Raw genomic sequence first — 23490 nt, 5'->3', positions numbered from 1 at the left:
CCTTTTAACATGATCCAAAACATTGGAAAGTCATAAAATAATGGGGAGGTTTTATCCAAATTACCCCTTAGGTGGTTCACGTTAGTGTGATGTCGAGTTTCTCAACCTAATAATCATTCTTGACCATAAATGGAACAATATCCAGTATAATAGAATCAAAACGGGGTTTAGGCTGCTTCTACAAAGTTAGCGTCGCAGGCGACTCTATCAATGCCGTACGGCACGGGCATACCCTAGTATATATATATAAAAGCTCGCACCTTATCTCTCTTTTCACTATATCACTCTATTTTCCAAACCGGGCATTCTCATAGACTCCTAAAAAAAAGGAGGTGCTAATAATTAGAAACACCTCCCTAGATTTGCTTAATTCTCCCTAATATATTCTTAATTTTCTATAACCTCCCCAAATCCCAATCTAATATAAAAGCTCCGAAAGAACTGCCGAAGATAAATAAAAACCCTCCAATACCCTTCAATGCAATATTAGCAAGAACCAGATGTTTGATCTGCCACAGAACCGCAATTGTATATCGTGCTGGAATTAGTGCAAAATCAGATATTGAACTTTTAGTATTTTGAGGTAGTGAACAAAAACTCAACTGAATAACAATCATATCCCAGTGCCATCCTTGGTAGAATAGTCATTTCAAAACACTGTAGAGGGTCTCTTGCCTACAGCAATTTGCTGCACAAAAGGCATGAAATTATTTGGGATTCCACGGGGATCTTCACCTATATAGCCACTAGGATGAACTCCAACTGGATTGAAATATCTTAGCAACATAATTTTCCATTCAGAGTCTGAACGACATATATCCCAACAAATCTCTTCAATGAAAAGCTGTAAAAATAAGCATTATCATCTTATTACTACGTCAAAAAAAGTTTATTGTGACAGATAAAATTATATAATGAAGTGTCTACCAATTGACAAAACACAAAGTGAAGCATGTCCTGCTTTCCATTTGGTCTCTTGAAACACTACTAGACCGATCACTGGCAAAACTTACCTTTGTTTGTCCGTATGGATTTGAAGCAGACAGAGGAAACTCCTCTGTACATGGAACCTCCTTTGGCCATCCATAAACAGTAGCTGATGATGAAAACACCAGCTGAAATGTATAAAAAAATGTGAGGATCAACCAAATATAAAAGTATGACAACATCACAATTAAGCAAATATATATGGAGAATAAACAAATGATAGTTTTGCAAGCAAGTCATAGTTGAAACCGCGACTTTTAGTTACTCCATGAGGATGCCAAACCACAGAAGGATCCATTAGGTACATAGATTTCAATGTTGACAAGTTCCTTGCACCAATTTGGATGATTGGGTTCATATTATTTCATGTACTATAATTTATGTTGCACAAGTAATGATTTCATATAACATATGCAAAATGCGATTAAGACAAACCAATAAAATCATGAATCAAAACAAGTATTGTTAATGGAAGATGCAAAATCCAAGATTTATGTGTCGAAAAAGCCACAAGTTAGTTATTATTAGTTGATATTAATTATCTCTCAAGTATAACACAAGATCCACGCTTGACTTCTTATTTCGAATCTCAATTTCAAAAGAGACCAGATATCCATGTAGCTATTTGGGGAAAATAGGTGGCGATCCTTTCAATGTTCATACCTTCACAAGTATTAACATCACAACAGCTTCTCATGAAATATATTCACCAAATTACAACATATATCACTTACTTATAAACAGACAAACACGTATTACTCAGAGCACATTGGATAAGGAATATACTGAATCAATCACTTGCATGACGTGTTCAATTCGCATATGACATGAGCATGAGAAAATACCTTCTTACACCCATGCTCAGCCATGACTTCCAAGAGAGCTATATATAGTGCCAATAATGTTATTATTATAGTAAAGCAATGGTTTCTGCACACTTTCACCAACTGCTTTTAAACCAGCAAAGTGGATGGCCTCTTAACAATGGTTCCTCACTATCAGAGTCTAAGGCAATGTCAAAAGGTTTTACTTATGTGAATCAGAGGCATTATGTGGGTATTAGACCAATCAAAATTCGAATGACATAAGTGAAAGGTTTACTGGATTCATATTTCAAATTCGTTTCTAAGCTATATGTCAAAGTTAGTGTCAACTATCATTAGTAGCTCACGGCAGTAAAAGGAGTTTCTCACTGTGCGGATCGCTAATCTAAAAGATTGGGTGATAATGTCGATCAAGACTATCTTGACACGCATATGAATCAGTATGTTGTTCACACTTAGTCATTCTAATATATTCGCATAGATATGTTCAAGATACCCATCATGCAGAGGGCTTAGATTGCAAGGAATTACTTGATAGGACTTAAAAAAAAGAACAAGGTACAGCACTATAAGGGTTAATGTTTATCTTCATACGATGTCAAAGTTTATCTTCTTTAAGAAAGATTTACTTACTAAGTCTTTTGTTCAACATTAACTTCCTATTACTATATGTAACTGCATCAATTCCTTAAAAAGCCTTTCCACTTCAGTTGCCTTTCCATAGCGCCCATAGACTGATAACATAGCATTATAAGTCCACAAATCTGGCTGGTAGCTCGAAGCCTCATGGTCGTCATAAATGCACTTAGGCGCACAGCGTGCTGTTGGTAATGATTCTACTATGATGCCACAAATTTGCAAGCTGATCCTAAGTAATCATTGTTGTTCATTGGATTATGGAAGAACTACTTCGTTAGGATTGGGGAATTGCTGCGATTCTTCCTGAATAACCACGATTCTACTGTCGAGAGTCACTTTGAAAGTATTACCTAAACTCTTCCGACTTAATATGATAAAGCCTATAAAACGACGAGCTACTATCTTTTCTTCATTATAGATTGAGACTTTCTTCAACTTGATGCACAAATAGATAGAATAGCAAAGAAATAACATCTTTCTATCCCGCATATCCGTGGAACTCAATCTCATTTAGAAACATTAGAAGTTGTTTAGGAAAGGACTTTAGAATAGGATGCGCCCAGCCAAGAAAGGCCATGCCCCTGCCAAGTAAAAAAGGAAAGAAGATAATGAAACGAGAACAGAACTTCATATTTTGTAACTCTCTAGGAGTCGTGTTTAACCTTGAATGCTATTAATAAATTCTACAGTAATAGTCGCTCGGACTCAGAAAGTAATAACGAAAATGGCTTACCCAATAGCAAATTCCACGGCTGCCACCGTTGGAACCAATGAAGCAAGTTGAAGAGGTTTTTGTGTTTCAGTCAAGAGTTTGCAATTCTACTACAGAGCAATAGAACAATATCAAAACAAAATAACTATTCACTGAGTCTAACAGGTCTAATAGAGGGAAATGAATATTCAAAGAGAGAAAAAGGATAGGAAAAATTACACTGTGATCACCATAAGCTAGAAAATAATTCAACTAACCGAAACACACAAACTTGCAAAGTATCAAGACATATTACAATTCAAAACAAAAAAAAAATGCCCTCCAAAAACAAAAAAACTAAGACCAAGTTTTTAAAACTAACAAAACAGCAGTTGGTATTTCTTAACAATATCCACAGCTACCTTAGCAGCTAGCATATGTGACTTTGCTATCCATTTCTGTGTTTGCAACAGCCACACATTTGTCTTCCAAATCCATACTCTGACATATTACTCCTGATGCAGGTTTACTACTAAACCTGTCAAATCAAACATCAAATATTCAATTCAGCCAAAACAGAAATTAGGAGAAAGAGAAAGATACGACAAATAAGTGATATAAAGAGAATAACCTAAGAATGTGGTTTAAAGGGTTTATACAACAACACACACACACACACAGAGAAATTAAAAGGGGAAAGAAAGCCTATGACCAACCCAATCTGTAACACAAACATTTTAGGACTGTATGGACCTAGATATGACCACCAGTGAGTGAGTAGGGTACATACGTATGCATCACTAACAATGTGAAGAAACTCCATACAAATCATCACACACTACAAATAGGAAGCCCACAAGGAATAAATAAGCAAAAGGCATGTTAACTACTTCTGTTCAATTGCCAAAAAAAATTAACCAATTTCCCTGATGGAAGTGCGAATGGATCAATAATCCCTTCCAATTGCATAAAGCCATGTCATCAATATACAATGCCCTTCTCTAATGCATTTGTAAGCAAATCCAACTATCACACCTATCCTAGGGCATGACAAAATCGCTTAAACAACAAACAAAAATAAATAACCCTTAGCTAATCAATATCATAGAACAACACCCAAGGATCACTTGAAGAACTAATCTAACCATCTTCAAGAAGTTAATCAAAACAGGTATCTAAAATATAAAACAAAAGATATTAATTATACTATAAACAAAGCAAAAAAATTATATGATAAAAAACAATTACCTATCAACAACTTTTACTGCTAAATTCTTCTTTGTCTTTTTTTAGTATTCACATTCCGACCACTTGAAATTCCTTCATCATAAAGTTCTTGAATGCTCTTCATTTCTTCAAAGTTATTAAGGTTAAGAAAAACGATGAGGGAAAAACTTCTACACTTTCACCAAAACAAACTTCAGAACGTCACAACTTCCTCTTTTTTTGTGTTTGAACAATTAAATCTCAGTTCACGTGTATTATGTAACAAAAAATTGGAAACTAGATCAAATACATTGAACTAACCTAAACACTTAATTAAACTGGATGCAACTATACTTAACTTAACTCAAAAAATAATTAACGGAAAATCGAAAACTTTATATAAATGCATTGGGTTTTTTTAAAAAATAAACAATGAGGCCAAAACCATTTTATGGACAACTCGATGTTTAGATGACTACACCATCACAAAACTCCAACGAATTAATAGACTATGGGCCAAAGTTTGGGCTTTCGTAAAATACATACATATTTAGAAGACTTTGGCCTTTTGACGTTGTTCGTACATTTTTTTGGCTGGATATACTATTCATACATACAAAATACACTCTAACACTTTGTTCAAACAATGTTACAGCATATTCAAACAACATTATACAAAGTTGCAAACCTATTTGTAATAATTCTTTGATTCTTCTTCCATCACAACTTAACGATTCAGTAAGTGCAAGTTTATACATCAACAAAAATGTCTTAATAAATAAACCAATGACACATTTTCATTAAAAAATTAAACTAAACCACAATTAAATGGGTTATGTTAATAGACTTTATTATGGGCTATGTCTAAGATGTATTATAGCCCTAAAAAGTGCGCTATGGGCCTAAGCGATAAAATCGGACTGTATGTGTCAATTTCGTATTACAGATTACCAAATGGGCTTATCACTTAACTCCACATTTGTATACAACCCACATTTAATATAGTTTGGAAGTAACATTTTTTATACATAATAATAAAATGGAAAAAATCATATAAAAATAGGTCCTGTTCGTTGAACGGGTCCAAAAATCTAATACCAATTTTGCTGCTTATCTATAATTGGTATTTAAACAATGATTTATCCTTTAAGAAATGGAATTAGTCTTACTTCCTGCTGTTTATGCTATCTTCTGAATGTAACTAACATCTAAATATGATGAATGTAGGCGATCAGTACCTTAAATTGTATGTGATTTCCTCGACCGAGGTCAAAGATAACAGAGCAAATGGAGAAAGGCAAGTTTGTTATATTAGCAAGCTTAATGTTTATGGATGTTATGTCAAATGAGATGGCTTGCCAGTTGTAAGGCGTTGTCTAAATGGTCAAATTGGGAGAACATTTGCAAATTCCACCAAGGGAAGTGTTGCTGCTGAAGCAGCAGCAGTCCTGGCTGAGTAGGTCTCTTTAAATAGATGAGAATACATCCAAGATGATCACTAATTTCATTCAAATACGCATAGCAGCAGACTTCAATTATGAAGAACCATTGCCTACACAACAAAATTATGCAGGCTCATTGTTCCGCATCCAGTGCAGCTAATCTATGGGCTCATACATCGTGAGCTCCCCTGTTAGAGATATGCCAGGGCCTAGAATGTATACCACAGAGGTACAGAGTTGCTACAAAATGTTCAATTAAGATTTCAGTAACTTCCTATCACCATGAGACCAGACCAAAAATCAATATGCATACCATTGAGTAGTTAATCATGTATATGGTTCACCCCTTCATGAAGGCAAACATAGGCAGACATGGGCTGCTCGGACAAAACCTGTTACTACCGAGATAACAAAAGTTCAGTTTGCTCATCTCAATGTTCGTCAAAACATATGTTATTTTCTATGGGCATCGAGAAAATTAAAGTGTATGATATATCTGTGCCCATGAAAAACTTGATCAAGATTACATGTAATCACCTTCTCTTATAGTCAACATATAGCTATCAATTCTAAAATCTATAAAAGAATGTATGGTGTAAGTCCATTGCTCATTTAAAATTTATTTTTACGAGTTGTATATAGTTACTAACTTACTATAGTTGCTCTATACCCAATGAAAATTATATATAGACCAAGAAGTGGCCTCCTTTTGGAATACAATAACTTCTAGCTAATTGAAAAAAAAAAATCTAATTTAAGATGTGTCAACTATTTATCTAGATTTTGCCAAAAATCACAACTCGGTTAAGTACCTCAAGGCAAGAAGCATCTTGGCCCCTAAGAATGAAACAGTTGATGAAATTAACTCATATATTATTTCATCACTGCCAGGAGAGTTACAGAGTTATTTGAGTGCAGACTCACTTTGTCCCATATAAGGTTAGCACATCAAATAAATAAATAAATAACTGTTTTACATTTCTTATAAGATTATTTAATTGTTTGGCAGGAAAGTTGCTGAACAAGACGTTTTCTATCTTACAGAATTTTTGAATACTTTTCAATTTTTTGGAGTGCCAAACCATAACATTAATTGAGCTGAAAATTGGTGTTCCCATAATGTTAATGCGGAATTTGAACCAGAGTGGCAGGCCTTTGCAATGGAACTAGGTTGATTGTGACTAGGTTGGGATCCAAAGTTATTGAAGCAAAAATTATAACAGTACTAATATAGGAGATCCAAATTACATTCCAAGAATCATCCTGTCTCCGAGTGACACCAAGTGACCATTTGTCTTCAAGAGAAAACAATTTCCTATCAGAGTGTACTATGCAATGACTATAAACAAGAGCTAGAGACAAACTTTCAACCATGTTGGTGTTTATTTACCATGACCAATTTTCACTCATGGCCAATTATATGTGGTTGTTTCAAGAACAACATCTAGACAGGGACTAAAATTTCTAATAAAAAGGGAAGACGATGAGCCAAAAGGATATACACAGAACATTGTATATAAGGAGGTTTTTCAAGCAATTTGATTAAGGTACTGTTCTTATAATTAAACTTATCAACATCATAATACTTAATGTTTTTTGTAATATTCTTATTAAGATTTTCTGTTTGCGTTGGAAATTCCTTTGCAATTGATTGTAAGGCTCTATTACTATTTGATTTTTTGCAAAGAAGAACTTACCACTAAAATTGTATACATGTTTTTTTTGCAGAAATACTATGTGTGTATCTTTGGAATAGTCATTTGATGATACTGCATTAGAAGCCGGAGAGAAGATTGCGTTTTTATTTCCTATAGTAGTGTAAAAAAAAATAACAATAGGAAATTAATTAAGAATGATCTAATTCATTAGGTGAACTTATAAACCTCTTATTCCATGGGTTACTATTTCATACCAACTTTCTCTAATTTCTTTGTCCTGTTTCGTATGACACTAGGGTGTGCCCGTGCTGTACGGCACTGTAATCTCTTACTCATTTATATAGCCAAATAGTCCATCAATGTGTTGTCCCATCAAAAAGTAAATTGGATGTTGAATGGGATAGCAAACTGGATGCACTCCTCTTCAAACACCTAGATTCCGCCAAGTCATATTTTGCTGAAAATGAATAACAATCATTGGATGGGATCCTTCGGGCCCCACATAGTTCTGTTTTATTAGATAGATTTATGAAAAAAATCTTATGTTGTCTTCACTTTTTTTTATTGATGTTGACTAGACACTCAACATCATTCAGTGTGATCTAATGTAGGAACTTTAGATCTGACTCTTGACCAAGGTCAATCTCAGGAATCAGGATTCTATTTTGTGGAAAATCAGACCATTCAATGGTGGGCTGGTTTGGCCAATGTTTGTGCAAGTTATATGCCTATTGCCTCTGATAAAAAATATGCCTATTGCATAAACTGGATCATTGGCACCCAGGGTTCTTACACGGTATGCTTACTTTTGGATAAGAAGTATTGATTTAGTGTGTTTTGCTTTGGTAGTTGTTTTCTTGCAAGTTACATTGACATGTATATAATAACCGCTTTTCGAACTCGGTAAGAGAAATTGTAATAGTGTTTTTGTTTTGTTTTGTTCTAAGGGTTGTTTAGTTCATGATTGAAATTGCTTGATTAATGTTTGCCTATTCGTAGTCTTTTTAAAGTTTCATTTGTGAGAATATGGGGGTGAACATATATTCATAAAAGGTTGCTAGCCTTATAAATGTGAGTTTGGTTGCAGATCGATATTTAAAGGGTTGTCGCTCAACTCGATACATGTCACACCACCAGAGAGAAATCTCCAGGCTAACCTTGGCACAATGAGCGTAATCTTTACAGGTTTTGTAATCCCTTTCGATCAATTACATCTACTTTGTTATAAGGTTACTTGGTATCCTCTATGCTAAGTTGACAGTGTAAAACTATGGTTATTCTTCTTTTAGGCATATTTTCAGTAGATAGTTGTTGTTTTTCCTTTTAGGCATTTTGTTCAGTAGGAATGTATTAGTGTCACAAATTTAGGGGATATATGATGTGGTGCATATCCATATAATAGCACAATTATCCACTAAAGGAAATTAAAAATCGCCATAGTGATCTTTATTCTAGCATTTGATTAGTACAATATGATATTAATTAGATTGATAAGATCCTATCAAACCAAACCTCATGAAAGCCACCTAAACATGCCATAGTATAAACATACTCATATATTGCAGTTCCACTTTTAGGAGATTGTGGTTGTGTTACCATATCATATATGTCTAGTATAGAAAGGTTTGTCTTAGTATACAATACTTGCTTTCTTCTTTCTATGCCAGTTGTTTTAAGAATAGCAACCAACAACGTCCTTTACTAAAGTCTAATATTCTGAAATTTGGATGTACATAGTGTGATGTGATATAATTAGGCTATAGGGCATTACTTCTAAAATGTGTTACTTAAGTCTAGAAGACTAAAACTACTCATGTATGCTCAAAGACAAAACATACTACGTTGGTGCTAGGATTAAATATTTCACCACATTAAGAAGCACCAAGGGCTACATGCTCAAAAAATTACATAACAATTTATTCATTATGCACTTATGACAATCTACTCATATTAAACATATCTTTATCAATATCAATGCATACAAGGATAAAGACATGGGGTTTGGAAAAATTACTATGTTATATACTTATATGTTATATGACTATCAGTATAAGATTTTCTGAAACTACGAGGTTTTACCCCTACAAAAGTTTTGAAAAAAAAAGCGTTACTATGCCCCTCACACACTCGTCTCCCCTTTGATTGCATATCATGTGTTAGTTTTGGTAGGGGTCCACTTTGGGTTTTGCCTTGAATGGTAAGGAAGTATTAGTAAGTTTGTTTTCTATCTTTATGTTTTTTTTATACTCAGATTTCCCATTATGTTTAGCTAATTGCTCAAATGAAGCATGGCTGAGAATACTAAATTTGGTAGTCGTGCAATTTGAATTTTAAACCGCGTAATTGGACTCTAGGGATACAAAGATAGCGTCGATCACATGGCTACATTCGAGGGGCACAACAGATTACAACTATTTATGGTCATAATGAAAGTGCCAAACTATGAAGGATTAATGTAGAAAGCAATTGTGTGGTATACCATAGAGGATGATTAGACTACGATATGGTGTTTAATATTTTAAAAATAATGTACACTTGAATGAGTTTTTGGTCGGAGTGTGTTAGAGAGTTTATGACTACTGTTGAGATCATTTATTAGTTATGTACATGTGTTGCTCTGTATGTGAAAGAGAAATATGTAGTTGAATATGACGAATATTTGACATATTTTTGTGTTTCAGTTGATATGTTCAATGGCAATTCATTTTTGTGTTTCTAATAATATGTTCAATGACAATTTTCCAAGGGAACCAATGTGTAAATCCAAAGGGTACAGTTTCAAGATTGTAAGATAGTACTGTACGTAGTAGTCAATCATGGTAGTATCCTTCGAACAAAGTGAGGGCAACTAAAGCAATGTAGCCCAGAAGCCCCAGATAAGATGTTACAAAGCTCTCTTGACTACTAAAATTTTGAACCATTTCTATGAAATCACTCAATATGTTAGTAGTGGAAATAGTGCATTCAATAAAGCCTTTGTCATATATCTAATGAAGGAAACTTTTCAGTATCTCATGTGATCTGTATTGTTTCATTCATGACTGAGTGCCATACCAAACCTTTTAACCTTAGCTATTTAACTAAAACATAGAATGGGCTACCCTTATTTACACATAAACAAACATCAATAATCTCTCCTCCCAACCCCTACATATATCTCATAAAGCTTACTGTTTGCAACATTGATCATGGACTTCCACTTGATTCAAAAGTTAATTGGTACTCTCTCTCATCTCCTTATACGTACAACCTTAAAATCCCTCAAACCATCAGAAAATATTAGTTTGACAAGTATAATTTCGTATTTAAAATGGTGTGTTATCATACATCTTTTCAATATGATCTTCACTTTCCGTAAGTAAAAATTACTTAAATATTTCATAAACTATGCATAGTTATGAATATTTTTCATAACAATTTAATATAACGCACCTGATCGTAGAGAGTTTATGTATGAGCTTAGTATGTGGTTCGTATGATAGATGATTGAAATTTCTAAACTAAAATTTGGGAATTCAAATCATTCGATATCAATGACGGTTAGTTTCTTTTATGACAGTTTTTAAATATTAAAACAAAAATGGTAAAATATGGGACACATTGAATATTTAAAAAAAAAAATCGTTTTGATCAAAATTTGAATCATTCAAATATTTTGGAGTTCAAATTTTTGACACATAATAATTTTAAAAAATAAATTAAAAAAAAATATGAAAATGGTCCCCGTTAATATTGGACACATTAAATATTTATATAAATTTGTGTTTTCATCAAAATTTAAATTATTACAATATTCTATAGTTAAAACTTTTTAGTATATAATAATTCAAAAATTAAATTTATAAAATATTAAAAAAAAATCAAATCAATTATATGAAAACGGTCCCCGTTCGTTGAACGGGCTCAAAAACTAGTGACCAACAAAATACACCAAAATACCAAGTTTTCGTACGTGTTGCACTTGGTGGAAGAACATGGATTAGTTCATCCAAAGATTACCATGGATATACAAGATTTTTCGGAATTGATCAACACGCGTTACCAAGAAGACAAAATCCAAACTATGACATCTTTTATGGCACAATAAAAATAAGAAAATAAAAGTTTCTATATAACATGGCATTAGAGGTATGAATTAGAGCATTCAAATAGTAACCCATCAATAACAGAGCAAAATTACATCCATATAAACATATATCTGAGTAGAGTGACTAAGGTTCGTTCTAGTCCATGCACCCATGTTCTAATCATGGTACTGAAAGATTCTTTGACCAATTAGGAAATGTACTGATCACCTTCTGTTTGCATAACAGAAGAATTTTTCTATTCACATTTCTTATTTCTTATGCATGCGAGGTTAGCTAGTAATCACTAGTTGTGGTTCTATCTAATGAATTATTGTTCCATATGGTATATATTCGATCTCTATTTGTATAGACACAATTTTGAAGAAATAGAAACATAATATATATATATATATATGTGTGTGTGGAATCCATGGCTAGCATGAAGGGTATATAAACACATGAAATCCATATGCACTCTGCACTCATCACATATTTTAATAGGATATAAAGGAAGCTAAGTCAAGAATAGCTACATGGATCTCCATAGGGATGATAGCTGCAAGGATCTCCATAGGGATGATAGCTGCAAAAGAATGTGTCATTGAAGTCGGAGAAATCAATGTTACAAGGTAACTTGCAACAAAATGATATTTGAATTGAAAATGTAATATACTAATTTAATATTAATATAAAACTCACAAATGAGAAGAACTCCATTGTAAATTTTTTTGTGCAACTCTGTAGGAACTGGCGAAGAATGAGGTTGGAAGAGCTATATTTCGAAAATGTCATGTTAATAGGAATGCCTACATGAAGACTCTTGAGGCGCAAGCTTCATCACTAAGGGAGAAGACTCATGACTACTGAATCAAAGTGGTAAAAAGTCTTATTAGCATTAACTTGTATATGTTGGGCTAGCATTGATAGGCACCCCTTTTGGCAATCCCAATTAACAAAGCATCTTGGGCAACCTAGAGTGCAACACAGGAGTAGAAACTTCAAGGTTTTTACTCAAAACTGGTATTCTAACAATAACTGGGACTTTCATCACTTTGGATGTTATATAAGCGTTCAGAACATTCCTAGAGAATAAGTTCAAGTAAGAGGAAGATCCATTTGGCAAATCTCTTTGGGCATGGATATTGTCTTATGTGGTCTTGACTTTTGTGACTGGATTTTTTTATTGTTTTTTCTCTGGTTGCAATCGCGATGATAAAGATGGGAAGGTTCTATTGCCAGACACCTTTGGAGGCCATAATAACACTTGAGCCAATCTCCGTTTTCTTTGTGCTCACTTTTTATCTCTATCATATTCGGTCTGCACAAGTTTGTTTAGGTTTATTGATCTTTACTATAAAACTTGCAAATACAAAATCAAAGTTGTCAAAAGTCTCATTAGCATAATGTGTTATATGTTGGACAAAAAGAAATAGAAGAACAATAAGGGTTTTCAGTAAGGTATTTTAGAATTATTAAACTAACGATATAAATGGTGTTCCAAGTACATTATCGAGAATCAACTATCTACTCTGTAGTTTAAGTATTTCATATATCAAAAGCAACTAATTAATACTCTTCCACATTATTATAGTATATTACCAATAACAAAATAAGAATAATTAATTAACTTGTATGTCGTTGTGATAACTAAGGTTTGATAGATGTGAAAACAGTGTTTCTACAATATAATACTAAATCATGCATATCAAATTATTATAATACTATCAATATCATAGAATAAAGGGAGTAGTCGTGTTCGAAACACTTTTGTTTGCACGTACTTAAAACGAATCTAGACTAAACAACAATTCACTAATGAGAGAGTAATATGAGATATGAAAACATTAAACTAAGATACGAAAATAGTGAATTAAGAGAAAGGTATAGAGATAGTAATAAATCCACCTCATGATTAGTTTTATGCAAGAATTGAATTATTCATTAAAAAGAGGTCGTCTTTAGGTTTTCACACAATGATCCAACCTAAAGCCTCAAACTTTATCATCCCTATCAATAACCTACATCTCTATAGTAATTATTATTAGCATGTATGATTATTACAACAAAATCTCTCGACTTAATCATAACAATCCCTAGTTTAATTTACTATATGCTTATTTTGGAAGTCATACTGTTTTGACCCCCACCTATGTGGCAAACGTCCATTAGTAGGGGTCTCTATTTTATTCATTTAATCAACAGGGCTAAAGCCCAATTCGCAATATCATGGATCAATGTACATACCCATTAACTCATATGTCTAAGGCTGAACCTTAGCCACATGGCTTGCCACTAATGTACATTGATTTATGTCCATATTCATTTCTTATCAAAGAGATAATTATCAGTTGAGAGTTATATTCTATCACAATTACTCAAACAACAAGATTACTTGAGCTACAAAGACTCTCTACTCTACCTATATAAATACCACATTATTTTTCATAAGGAACTACGTGGAAACTTAATCTCTAGAGAATAGATCTTGGTAATGAGTGCAGCCATTATTTGGTTCGGCCATCTCCCCAACATCAAATTCCTCTCGCTTCTTAGTGTGTTTCGTTACCATTGCTCGCTTGTTTGAAGCAGTTCTTGCCGAAAACATAATTGGCCGCCGTCTGTGGGGACTTTAGAATTCATTATCACGCGGAAACAATCAAGATGGTAAGCACAAGAAGCGCACCAAATAGTCAACATATTCCTCCTACTAACAAGAATCGCAACCCTCGAATTTCAAATCGCCAATGCATGAACCGTTGAACAATCAAGTTACTCCTAGTAGTAGAATCAATTCTCAACATCCAATCAGAAGCGAAGAAACCACCGCCTCCCAAGAAAAAGGCCGCATAAACCGCTTCAAGACTCAACCATAACAGCTTTGCAACAAGAAAACCGATAAGTAAGTCAAGAATCCTCCATGCGGTCCGCCCGTCCATGTCGATCCTTCAGTTGACATGGATATGGACGTGGACATTACTCTCACGCTAACTAGCGGAAAAGGTGATAGTAACAGCCAATTCACCCCTAATACGGTTGAACGGGAGTTACGACGAGTCAAAAATTTAAATAGGAACTTGACAAGGAAGCTGGCAAAGAGGCAAAGGCCGGTGGACGATGTTGCAAATTCAACAACATCAAGGCGACCACGAAGAGACGCAGGCCATTCCAGTGTATGGGACCGTCTTGAAGAACCACTTAATCGTCCTCAGCAACGTGTTATTTCTCAAACACAATCAACTAGTGCACGCTCTAAGAGTAATGACCCTATTACCCGTACTTATGGGGAGAATCGGATTGGCAGGGATAACTACTACCCTAGACATGTCCGATCTCAAAGGGAAGATTTACCTCTGAGAAGCAATTTCAGGGAAGACCGCCATCCGAGATATGTCCGACACGATCGGAAGGCGGCATCCCGCATAAGAGCAACAAAACATGGAGAAGTGGTATAATTATTCCGACCACCCGCCAAGGGTGACTACCGCCTAGACAAAGGGCTAGTTACAGGGGATAGACAAAAGACAATCACCGGGTCGGAGTCGATCGGGGTACCGCCAAAGATCTCTAACTCCAATAAGAGATAATGGAAGGTATCCTTCTCCACATGACCGGGGGCGCCCAGGTTGTTCGAGCCAATACTTTAACTTTAATGTAACAACAAATTGAAATAGTTGATTGCAAAAGAACTTAACGATAGAGAGTCGGGGATGTAAGGATGAAAAACTTGATACCAATGATGGCGCATTTGATAAGTTTTCGATCGACATTCAAGAAGTTTACCACCATCCCGACTTCAAACAACCCGATTTTGAACTTTATGATGAGTCGAAAGGAGATCCCGCTTGCATGTTCTATCGCTCAAAAATAAGTTGGTGTTATGGGGTGGAGATGACCCTTCATATGTAAGCTCTTTCCAATCAACTCTAAAGGGAGATGCATTACGCTGGTTTAGTGAATTGCCTTCAAGATCAATTCACCAATTCAATGAACTAGAAAATCAGTTTGTTAATCGTTTCCGCCACAATTGCAAGACGCCAAAGGATGTCAACTCACTTTTGAACATCAAGCAACAAAGTGACGAAAAGTTACTTACTTTTGTTACTAGGTTCCGAAAGGCAGCAGCAGAGATGTTCCGTGGTTTGTGATGGGATGCTTCTTTCGCCTTTAAAGAAGCATTATATTATGAAAGAGACGTGTTCAAACTTCATTGTAAGGGATCTTTACCACTCTCTAATTAAAGATGTCCCTAAAACTCGATCACGATCTCGTATGTGAGGGTTTGAGCAACACATCCATCCAGATCGAGGAGAACCTATCGGCGAAAGTAGCAAGGGACAAAGATATTCGAGTAAAAGATTTTTCCGACAAAGAAGAATTTTAAGTCGGAAAAGGACGATCGGATCAACAACATAACGATGGAAAGAATGACAATCGGCAAAGTCAATTTCAATCGTGGATGGAAAAACTCTACACCGAGCTAAAATTGACCCCGCCAATGCCAAGTACTCTCTGTTGTATATGAGAAGTTGAAAAGTGGGAATCTTCTTTCCCGCCTTTATCCACTTTCGAAGATACCAAAGCGACAAGGGACAAAGCCTTTATGTAAATTCCATAATGACTATGGCCATGAGACGTAACTTTGTCGCTTTTCTCGGGGTCGGATTCAGAAATTAGTAGAGAAAGGACTTTTAAATGAATATCTTATTAAAAACTCTCAACAGTGATTCGCAAACTTATGAGCATGTCATTAATGTTTCCCATTCTCATGTTGAGTCTCTTTCCAAAAGTCGAGTAAGAATCAAAAGCGTTTGAAAGTTAGTTATGTTGGTGAATTTAACCGTATCAACAAAGTCGATTTTGTCAAAGGAATCCGCATCGAGACTTCCGAAGAGCCCCTCCGATTCATCGATGATGATCTCCTTGGTGTATATCACCCTCACTATGACGCAGCTTATAATTTCGTGGTCTATAGGTGCTTCGTCGTTCAACGGGTAATGATCAACACAGGGGCCACCTCCGGCCATTTTCGTGGATGTTATTCTCGATGCAACTTCGCGAGGGTATGATCATCGCCAAGACAATCCTATCATCGGTTTTGATGGGACAACATCTTCAACGGTTGGAAGAATTACCTTACCAATCAAATTAATGAACAAAGAAGTTGAGCTCGATTTCTTATTGATGGACCGTCGATCCCACTATAACGCAATTTTGGGTAGATTGATACATTCCATGGGGGTCAGAGTCTCCACATTTCATCACAGTGTCAAGTTCCCATTCTCTCGGGCATATTTGCAAGGTTCAGAAGTGACCGTATATCGCCCCATTCTTGTCATGACAAAGCAATGGATGACTATAAAAATCTGAAGTTCGAGGTAATACGATCCTTGCAAGTGCCCCCGCCCAAGTTATCTGCAGCTACTGCGCGTGCCCTCCATCTATATAATATTGAGGCTCATGTGCAAGGGCCGCCTACAGTGGATCGACTTTTGGAAGTGCAAGTAGGAGATTCAGCAGAAGAAACCACTTTTATTTCCGCTGAACTTTCGAAAGTAGAACAAAAAGAGTTGGTTTCCTCTTACAAATGAAAATAAGCATATCTTCGCTTGGAAAATCGAGGAAATGCCGAATACCCTTCTTCATTTTACTGTCATAAACTTGACATTGATCCAAGTTTCAAGCCGTTAAGCTAAAACCAAGAAGAATGGCACCGATCGGAAGCTCAAAGTTAAAGAGGAGATTGATAAGCTACTTGCGGTTAACTTTATCCGACGAGGTTACTTACCCAAAATGGCTTGCTAATGTCGTCGCAGTGCCAAAAAGAACGGACAAATCAGAATTTGTATTGACTTTACAAACCTTAACGCAGCTTTGTCCGATTCATCCGTATCCATTGCCACGAATTTCCGAACTATTGGATGCCACTTCGATTCCAACGCCTATCTTTCATGGATGCTTCTTCGGGTACTACCGCATCTCTTTGAATGTGGATGACCAAGAGTTCACCGCTTTCATTACCGACACCAAGCATTTTCTCTACATCGTTATGCCTTTTTTGTCTGAAAATGCCGGTGCAACCTACCAAAAGCTTGTCAATACAATTTTTCCCGACCGGCCGGGGATAATAATCGAGGCTTATATTGATGATATAGTCGCTAAATCGAAGCTTATTGGTGATCATCTTTCCGATCTTCAACTTGTTTTTGATAGGCTTAACAAGTATAACATGAGACTCAATCCCGCCAAATGTTCTTTTGGCCTCTCTTTTGAAAATTTCTGATACCTCATGACTCGTAGAGGTATTGAGGCTAATCCCCGATCGATATATCGCAGCGCTATTGATATGCCATCACCAAAAATAAGAAGGAAATTCAACGGCTTATCGGGTCGGCTTGCCACGCTTCTTCATAGATTTATTTCTAAATATTCGATCGTTGTCATCCCTTCTTCCGGACTTTAAAGGGGGGCAACTTGGAACATTGATTGTGAGATGGCATTGCAACAACTCGAAGAAATACTTGGTCAATCCTCCTATATTGACAAGTCCTTCAACGGGTCAACCGATTGGCATGTACCTAGCAGCTACAACTCAAACTGTTAGTGTTGTTCTTTTCGTAGATGATAGTAGATCCGTCTTTTTTGTCAGTAAGACGTTAACCGGAGCTGAGTCTCGTTATTCAAAGATGGAAAAAATGGCACTTGCATGGGTTCATGCCGCTCGTCGGTTAAAACCATACTTCCGTGGAGGTTGGTCGAGTTTATAATTGAAAGTATCCCTTTACGCAAAGATCTTTCGTAATGCACGGGAACCAAGCAGATTAGCCGAATGGGAAAGTTATCTTAGTGCATATAGCATTGTCTTTGAAAGTCGTCTCACTGAAAAAGGACATGCTCTAGCTTCTTTGATAGCTGATTTTCCGATTTATGATTCTCCTATTGACGATTTCTTACGCCAAGAAAGAATCTATGGAAGACATTCTCCGCCACCAATAACTGGGGGCTTAATTTAAGACCAACTTGCAAACGCAATTCCTAATCCCATTGACCTATGGATTGTTTATTCGGATGGCTCCCATAATAAATCTGGTCCGAATTGGATGCGTTTTGTTAAACCCGTGGAGAGAAGATTGATAAATCAGGCGACTTGGCTTCGCCGCTTCAAATAACGGCCGAGTATGAGGTCGCCGTTTGTGCCTTTGAGAACGACTTTGAAACCGGGGCGAAAGCTCCAGCTATACACGATTCTCGCCTTTGGGCCAATCAGTTTGGCGTCTTTTGAAGCAAGAGATGATCGTATGGCGGCTTATCTTGGTTTGATACATAGTCTTGCTCGACAATTTGATAACATCTCTATCACTCAAAGACCCAAAATGACATACGCCATGCTGATTCATTGGCTAATCTCTCCACCGCCGCCGTTAGCGAAGAGTCAAGACACATCACCGTTAAGTTCCGTAAAAGAGCCAAGCATTGACTTTTACCGAAAAAGAATTGCATGACTTGTATGTACATGAAAGCAATTACTTGTTTTGTTTATAATGCTAACAAATAAATCGACCCACGATAATCGCACACCAATCATGACTCGGAAGTGGAAAAAGCGGAGATGGAAAATTCACAACATGACCATATTTTGGATCTTCCATTAGAATATGTAGATCCATTTGTTCCTCCTGAATTCGCTCCCGAAACAGATAGTGAGTTGGTACATGAAGCAGATGATAGTCCTGAAGTTCCCGATATGATACTATCAGAGCCAGTGATGATCTCCGATACACAAGATTGGCGTCTTCCTTATATCCACTACTTGCAAGTTTCTTCACTTCCGCCAGAACCAAAACTCGCTGAAAGAATCAAACGCGATGCATGGAAGTTTTGGTGATATCTTGTTCTTGACGGAAGTTTGCACTTATATCGCAAAGGCTCGGACTTAAACCCTATGTTGCGATGCCTCTCAAAACAGGAAGGACTTCAAGTTTTGGAAGAGATTCACTCCGGCTTATGCGGAAGCCACTCCAAGGGGCTTAAGTTTAGCTCATAAGGCTATGACATTGCGATATTGGTGGCCGAGATGCAAAAGGATGCAAAACACCTATATGAGAGGTGTGAGCCATGCCAAAAGCACGATAATATGAGTAAACTACATTCGAAGTTGCATCCCATGCTTAGCCCATGGCCATTTGCCAAATGGGGCTTAGACATTATTGGCCCTTTACCTAAAGCTCCGGGGTAGTATCACGATTCCTTCTTGTGGCAACCGACACTTTACCAAATGGGTAGAAGCAAAGCCTTTGGTCCAAATCCATGCTTCCAACGCCAAAATGTTTTATGGAGAAATATTGTTTGTCGCTTTGGCATCCCTACACACTTGTATCGGATAATGGTAAACAATTTGATGCTTTGAAGAAATTAAATCGGGCTACGTTGCTAATTTGAAGATCTGACATAACTTCTCCGCACCTTATCATCCGCAGTTATAGACAGGCGAAGCCACCAATAAGGTGATTTTGGCCAACCTAAAGAGGCGCGTTTGACTGGCCAAAGGAAATTGGGTCAAGGAGTTACCACCGCCTCTTGTGGGCTTATAGGACAATGCCAAAATATTCAACTACATTATCACCTTTTAACCTTGCATATGGTGTTTGAAGCGCCTTTACCTACTGAACCTGATTTCCAAACATCTCGGGTCGATTCTTTGTTGAAACAGTTCCAATGACACTACTTTGGCTCGACCAAAAGCTCTTATTGATGAGGTTCGCTCGAGGGACTACAACAGCTTATTAAGTATCAAGTCGACATGAAACGGAACTACGACAAGAAGATCCGTCCTAAGTCTTTTTGCTCCTAAAGACTGGGTTCTCTCAGAAAACCAAAAACTTATAGAATCGGGGAAAGTTTGGGGAAAATTGGCAAGGACCCTACATCATAGATCGTCCAAAGATCTAAGGGGTCATATTTCCTCCGTACTATTTCGGAAGAATAATAGAGAAGCCATGGAATGCTTACCACCTTCGCAAGTTTTACCGTTAGGAAATGTTTTGCAATTTTACATTACTCCATCAATAGCAAATCTATCCATCTATGTAGTTCGTTCTATTTTATCCATCAATAAAGGCATTCAACATCCATTCTCTTAGTTTGGTTATCATTTTACATTTCTCTATTCATTTGTACTTTTACTTTCAACAATGTCATTCATTAACGTTCATTCTAGGGAGGTCATTCATATTATGCCTTTTTCGGTCCAAGTAAGTCACATTCATGCCTACTTGACGGAAATCCGAGTCAATAAGATGGTTATTCTTGCTCGGAACAATTATTGCAATACTCCCACAATACGATATCCGTGCTAATTCCACTACTAAGGCAATGGCGTTGTGTTTTAGTTTGGTCCCAGTGCACGGGTGACGACTTTGAACCTGTGACAACTCCAACAGTTGTCAGGCCTTGCTTCACGTTCGGTACAAATATTTTAACACCTGAATAGCTAGGTTCATTAAGGACGATCATGTCCCCTTTGCCTTTCAATAGCTTTCTCCAATGGTTCTATATTGGGAGGTTTTTCTCTCTACATGGGGGCGTCTCGTTCTTTTACATTCATAAATCAACAACACTAAGTTTTATGCAGGTATGTTATCTGACATCACATGATATTCAATAGCCAACACATACTTTATTTTTATTTTCATAAAAAGAATTTTTAGCTCTATGGTATTACATACTCGCAATCACATGATCATTGGTTTGGGAAAATCCAATGGTTCCTTCCCAACTTTTCGCATATACAACTCGTACAAATCTTTGTAATTCATCTTCTCACGTTCTAGTTCATCTCCCCGCTTCTATTAAAGTCTTTGTCGGTTGTCTTACGGAATATTCCGCAATTGCCATTTGCACGTGATCTTGGCCGAGCCGCCGTTTAAATCATCATTAAAGCTTGTTATTTTTCTCTACCTCTTTTTGTGCACGTTTAAGTTCCTGATCTTTGGTCGCCATGAGTGACTTCAATTCTATCACATCTGCTTTTAAGTATTTGTGTTCCTCCATTATCTCACAGGCTTTCCCAAATTTTTCAGACGATCTCTCCTCCGCTTCTTCCGTCCGGCTTCGGTTAAGTTTTTGTTTTCGCTTCTAACTCTCTGATGGTTCCGCTTAACGCTTTGTTTGTCTCTTCCAATTTTTGGTTGAGTATCTCCACTTTCTCTATTTCTTCTAAGGCATTGACTTCATTCGGAATGATATTTTTCTTCGCGACTTTTTCAAGAATGTCTTTGCCCCGTACTACCGCCGTTTTAACCTGCGCCGAAAAATATCTGATTTCATCATTTTTCAGACTTAAACACAAGTTTGCAATAACTGATAAAAATAATACTATCATACCTGGTTTATACTATCGAAAATCATTGACATTGCTCTGTCATATTCTCAGATGTTCTCCGTATTCTGGTCACATTTTTGATATTTTTCGAGGCCTTCCATTGGTGTAATCCTGGGCAATCCCTTCACTTCGTCTTCCAAACTTGAACATCTCTGCTTCATCTGCCATTTTCATCGGTTTAGTGTTGGACACAAATTTCTTTACCGTCCTAACGCAATAGTAAAAATCAACGGTCAACTTACTGTTAACAGATTCTGTGGTTTTCCTCCATGAGTAGTATTACCCCTGACAATACTTGCCAGTGGTTGTTGGATTCTTTGCTCCTGCATTTTGCTATGCAGTTTATTTTCTTTCATCGACTTTGTGTTCTTCGTTGCACTATCTTTTGTAAGTATCACTGTTTCGTTCTTTTCCTATTTATACCAAACCAGAACGAGATATTACATCTCTCTACACTTTTACATATCTATATTTTCTACGGTACATACATTTTCCTCTTGTGTTGAGAATGTATTATTTTTCGTCTGGGCTGTTTTGTGCATTGTAGTCTCGTCCCTCGAGGCATCATACATTGTGACGTTGGTTTTCTTGTGGAACATCTTCTTTTGTACAATTCGCTATTTGTATTTGGCAAGCTCAGCACTAATTCTCGCTGTGTTAATTCCGTTCCATCTTCTTTTCACTATCGCTATCGCTGCCAAATATTGCATTTCTGAGACTCTTATTCTTCTTCGCCATTTCACTATGTGTATCTATGGACCTATCGGGCCGTTGTTCGATACCCCCATAGTGTCGGAAATCAACAATATCATCAAAGTAGCTCAGATCTACCAATCTTTCGTCAGAACATTCATGAAAGAAGAAACGAAGGTTGTTCTCCACTTCCTTGTCCAATTTAATGTCTGGGAGTGTACTCGCGTTTTCTGTTAGACACAAAAATAACTCGTGTTAGTCAACAATTTACTCGTAGTACAATTTTCAATACTTATGTTTTGGCTTACCTCGAAATTTGTTCGGCACTCTAAACTCTGTCGGATTCCACTTCCCTCGCAAGCGGTACATAAATCTATCCCATCCGGTGTATACTTTTGGGAACCCTTTAAAACTTCTATTTGAATCCTTGAATTCAATTTCAAATTTTATGTACCCTTTCACAAGATGGGCTTTCGGTCAGATCAACGCCAAGATTTCTTGAGCCCCGAACCTTCGTTAAATTCATTTTGTAAACGGTGCGCTCTCGTAAAGATTAACCAGAATGATATTGGCAGTTGTCCCGGTGCTATTTGCCACCACTCCAATAATTGCGCAATTTCTTTGCTCAACGGAATTGCACTCCCCGCAATTTAATTGTGTGTAAGCCATTACTACTTTATCTTCTTCGACTTTAAAGTCAAATTCGTACACTTCCTCCATTTCAAATTTCGAGTCCTAGTATTTTTTATTTCCTTAGCGACCATCGACGCGGTTCCGTGTAATCGCCAGATTCACACCTTCTTTCCACCTCACCAAGTCTGCGATCGTCATCGAGTTTTCTTCTTGAGTATTTTTCGCTCGTATAGTACGGTAGTTCTACCTGAAAAAATAGAAAAGAAAAAACA

The 23490-nt window shown here is 36.5% G+C and overlaps 1 long non-coding RNA gene and 1 pseudogene across 1 annotated transcript; both read right to left on the bottom strand.

Moving 5' to 3' along the window:
* Positions 1-613: 613 nt before the first annotated feature.
* LOC147522389 (UDP-glucose 4-epimerase 2-like) lies at positions 614-2555 on the bottom strand (annotated as a pseudogene).
* A 1010-nt stretch (positions 2556-3565) lies between these two features.
* Positions 3566-12894, bottom strand: LOC147522388 (uncharacterized). Its single transcript, XR_015195251.1, has 3 exons — positions 12214-12894; positions 12048-12097; positions 3566-3679 (listed from the first exon to the last, which is right to left on the bottom strand). It is a non-coding gene; the product is annotated as an uncharacterized LOC147522388 (long non-coding RNA).
* Between the last annotated feature and the right edge of the window lie 10596 nt (positions 12895-23490).

This window comes from Coptis chinensis, chromosome 1 (genome assembly GCF_015680905.1).
Source record: "Coptis chinensis isolate HL-2020 chromosome 1, ASM1568090v1, whole genome shotgun sequence".
NCBI lineage: Eukaryota > Viridiplantae > Streptophyta > Magnoliopsida > Ranunculales > Ranunculaceae > Coptis > Coptis chinensis.
This window is presented reverse-complemented; position numbering and strand designations above follow the sequence as displayed.